At 44.5% G+C, this 4,550-nt stretch overlaps 1 long non-coding RNA gene across 1 annotated transcript; it reads right to left on the reverse strand.

The window, feature by feature from the left end:
• Positions 1 to 1,901: 1,901 nt before the first annotated feature.
• LOC149274001 (uncharacterized) lies at positions 1,902 to 3,865 on the reverse strand. The gene is made up of 3 exons (XR_016279455.1): positions 3,819 to 3,865; positions 2,753 to 2,919; positions 1,902 to 1,971 (listed from the first exon to the last, which is right to left on the reverse strand). It is a non-coding gene; the product is annotated as an uncharacterized LOC149274001 (long non-coding RNA).
• Between the last annotated feature and the right edge of the window lie 685 nt (positions 3,866 to 4,550).

The raw sequence follows: 4,550 nt of genomic DNA on the forward strand, positions 1-4,550 counted from the left end.
CCTTCATAGATATTACTCATAATTGCTAAATGTAACCCCTAAATATGTCTGAAAAACAAGGATTTGAGCTGGTTCTCACCAGTTCACTCAATCCGGTTCTTAAAATCTGTCAGGTTGGTGGCTGCCTCCCAATCCCCAAGGCCCCTCTCCTGGCCCTTCCCAGAGGTCCCTCCCTCTCCGCACAGAGCTAGGAGATCCTGGCTTTGCTCCTGCCTTCCCCTCATGGATCCCAGAGGCCTGATCCTCTTCCCTTTCTCCCTCTGCTCTCCCACCTTCCCTCTTGCTCTTCTGCACTGCTTCAGCATTTCACCTTCACCAACTCTTCCTTGCCTTTCTGTTTTTTACATTCCCCCCATCTCTCTATCACAGAGTGTGTGTAATGCATAAAAGATACACTTTGAAGCCCATTTTTGAGAAAGGCAGGATAATCAATATACAAATAACTCATTGGGAAAGGCAATGCAAGGGGGCTGGGACCTGAATGCCCATTGTAGTGAAGTTCAAGTGCCAGAGAGCAGCCTTAAAACAGCCTTAAGACATCTCTAGGACAGGGATGGACCACTGTTGGGGATTGGGGGGGGGAATCACATTGCCCCCCAAGGGATCTCAGGGCCACCCCACATTGTATTCCCTTTGGGGGTATAAATAACATTTTGCCCCTCAATATCCAACAGCATCCATTTGGGGAAATGGTGTCCATTTTGCCACTGTTCTCTGAGCCATTGCAGGGCCAAGGGAGGCATTTTACCCAATAAGCCTCTCCAGAGACTCAAAAGGCTGGAAGAGGGGCCAAAAATCCAGGAACCTTGGTCAGTGATTGGTTGAGGAGCATTTGGTGCCAAAAAGCATTTATCTCCATGGTTCCTACTCACCAAATCCTAGAACTGACATTTTAAGATCCTTAGAAAGTGGAGAGCAATAGTGCCTCACTAAACTACAAATTCTAAGATCTCACATAAAGTTGCTATGACAATTAAACAACATGTCAAAGGGATCTAGGAGTCCTGGTAGACCACAACTTGAACATGGGTCAAAAGTGAGATGCAGCAGCTAAAAAGGCCAATGTGATCCTAGGCTACATCAATGAGAGTATAGTGTTATGGCAGGGGTTTTAACTGGATGGCTCTTCTAGTTTCTTTCAACTCTGTGATTCTATGTTATAGATTCAGGGAAGTAATAGTACAACTCTATTCTGCTTTGGTCAGGCCCTCACTTGGAATACTGTGTCCACTTCTGGTCACCACAATTCAAAGGGGATGTTGAGAAGTTGGAGTGTATCCAAAGGAGAACAATGAAAATGGTGAAGGGTCTGGAAACCATCAAGCCCTATGAGGAGTGGTTCAGGGAGCTGGGAATGTTTAGCCTGGAGAAGGTAAAGAGTGGATATGATAGCCCTGTTCAAATATTTAAAGAGATACTGAAGATGGAGCAAGCTTACTTTCTGCTGCTCTAGACTAAAGGACATGGAACAATGGAAGGAAGGCATAGGAAAAGAGGTTCCACCTAAACTTCCTGACAGTAAGAGCTATTCAACAGAGCATGGTGGTGTCTTATTATTGTTGTTGTTATTATTATTATTATTATTATTATTATTATTAGTTTATAAAGCACTCCTTCTTTGAAGGCCATTAAAGATCTTTGAAGGTCTTTAAACAAAGGCTTGGTGGCCATGTGCTGGGGATGGTTTAAATGTGTATTCCTATATGGCAAGGGGGGGAACCAGATGGTCCTTGTGGTCCATTCCAGCTCTATGATTCTATAATTCTAAAGTGGAATCATAGTGCCATGATAATGTAGTATGAAAGGCCCCTCACTCTTCATAGTAAGGGCAATGAATTCACCTTCCTTACCCACAGAGGCCACATTCTCATAATTCTCGATCATCACATAATTGTACATATGTTTCTGCTTCTTTGTCAACAGTTTCCATTCATCCTCAGTGAAATATACCGCCACATCTGCAAAGGTCACCTGCAACAGAAAATAGCCCTCTTCCAGAGAATGACAAATAAAAGGGGGGGGGAGCACATGATGCATCCCAAAATTATTTGCTCACCTCAGAATTTAGTCCAGTAAAAAAGCTACTGCCTTTGAGATCTAGTGTGTCTCAAATTCTTTCAATATAATACACAATATAATTTATGCCATGGCTGGGATATTGATGATGGATTAGGATACTGACTATCCCAACATGTATAGTACATTTAGCCATTTGTTGCCAAATTTCTGAGGCAAATGTCATTTTTAAAAAGCAGTTCTGGGGAGCACTGTGGGTTTGAGGGCCACTGGGCCACCTCCAATTTAGATCCAGAGACATTCTCCCATATCCCCCAACATTTCACAGATGGAAAAAACAAGACACACGAGGACAAGCAACACCAGAAAGTGGTGAAGATGGTCAAAGTTTTTTATGGGGAAGATCACACAAGCGGGGAAGAAGACAGCAGTTTGCTTTTGCCTCAGACTCCTAGCAAGGGCAAGTCCCTGACCCCTTCTTTCTTCTCCTCTCCCCACTTTTGAGTTGATGGGGTTCAAAATCTTTGGTACTCATTATGCAGAAATTGAAGTGAGCTGAAGAAGGAGGAAAGTAGTAGTAGGAGATAGAAATCAGGACATTTTCAAAGCCCCGAAATAATAGGGTGATAGAGGATTAACCAGGACTGTCTCTGCCAAACTCGGACGGTAATTTATTTGCTTCCTTTCATAAATTGGCCCAGCAGTGAAACATGAAACTAATAGGATAGCGACTCACCAAAGAGTTCTTGTAGCTCTGCATCCTCTTTCTCTTGGAGCCCAGCTCCCTCGGCTTGGCCTCTGTGTCGGCCATCAGGTGGGCAGGGGTTCCTGGTTGCCCTGCACTTAGGTCACTTCCAGCAAGAGAGGCCCAAAGCCGTGTCCAATGATGCTGAGAGGAAGTTCCTGAGAAAAGAGACCAGAGTTAAGATTGGCTTGGCAAGAAACCCTGCAGCACTCAAAGACACAGAGAACAGCATCCTGCTGGTGATATACGCAGGGGACATATGCCTCCTTTGGGCCAATGCAGAGGTGAGTATCCCCTTCCTCCCTCTGCACCAAACAAAGCACCCTGGACCTAGCATAGATTCAATGCAGCTCCCCTACACAACAGATACTCCATGCCTTTTTAGAGTGGTGGGGGATTAGCAAATGGGGAATTGGAGAGGGCTCTGGTTATGTCCCCGTAGCGAGATGTGAAATGAGTCCATCATCAGCTGAAACCTCCTGACCGCCACAGTGGCCCTCAGAGGAAGATGTCTTCATTTTGCTCCCAGCTACATAAGCACAGCTGGATGCTTCTCCAGTACCTCGAACCCAAGACTCTCATCAGGCATGGAATATGCAGGATGGCTTTGACAACTCTATAGTTCTACCTAGGTCAGTGAATGGCCAGTTGTAGCCTCATTCCACCAGGAGCTGGAGCTTAGAGGGTTCTGCTGGGTTAGCCTGTCTGGTCTGGTGGCCCTTCATTCTCCCAGAGCTCTCTCTTCTCAGGTTGCTCCCCTTCCATGGGATCCAGCCCTCCCCCCAGGATCGGGGGGCACCAGAGGACTGAGCTGATGGGAAGGGAGCACCCAATTTTCATGGCAGCCTTCTGCATGCAGAGAAGTCACAATTCTGAGAGTGTCTCTGCCCATGTGGAGAGTGCCCATTTTCCACACTGTCTCCTGTCCATCTTGGCTTGGGAATTTCTTGTTCTAGCCACATGCAGGACTAAATCCTAGTCTGTATCCTATCCTTTGCTTAGTCCTAATCAGACAAGAATCACTGAATCAGTTGGATTTACCTATAGGTTGACTCACCTATGGGTTCAGTGGATCTACTCTCTTCAGTTAACCCAGAGGATTCAAGCATCCTCAGACTTTTAAATGCTGGAATGCTAATTCTTCCATGCTATGTCAGCATCACTTATGAGAATTAGACTTCCCTTTCATGCAGAGGAGGAGGAGAAGGACCTGTTTTATGTCCCATGTAGGGATGTTCAAGTTCCCGGACTGGATAAGACCTGCATTACTTTATGGATCTCATCCACTGCCTCCCCTCATACTTCCCCTCTTTTCACCCACCCTGGTGAAAATCATTATTTCTTTTTTACAATGAGACCATTTATCTGAGTGTAACTGCTGTGTTTATGTGTCAGTCATAGAAGGAGCATGAGGTGTGCATCTCCTGTCTTTGTTTCCTGAAACCACACACAAATTGATGCATGTACACTTGTATGCATTGTATCTAAATGGATGTATTGTCAAAATCACAATTTCTTCACATTTCCTTTTATATTTTTCAAAAAGATGCACACTGCTGAATGTGTTGTACTTAATATATCTATAAATATATAGGTATAATTATCCATAAATATATAGGTTTAAGATTAAAGATTGCATCCTCGATTATGCTCATTTTTGGGAAGTGAAGACGTGTGTAAATTCATTTTATAAACCCAGTGAAATAAATACTTCACAAAGCTCTAGTAAACAACACATACACACAGTCCCCACACAAAGGACTCACTGGCGCACTGTGTGTCTGGGTCT

This window comes from Sceloporus occidentalis, unplaced genomic scaffold, assembly GCF_023333645.1.
Source record: "Sceloporus occidentalis isolate IW3139 unplaced genomic scaffold, rSceOcc1.0.p SCAF_354, whole genome shotgun sequence".
NCBI classification, from domain to species: Eukaryota; Metazoa; Chordata; class Lepidosauria; order Squamata; family Phrynosomatidae; genus Sceloporus; species Sceloporus occidentalis.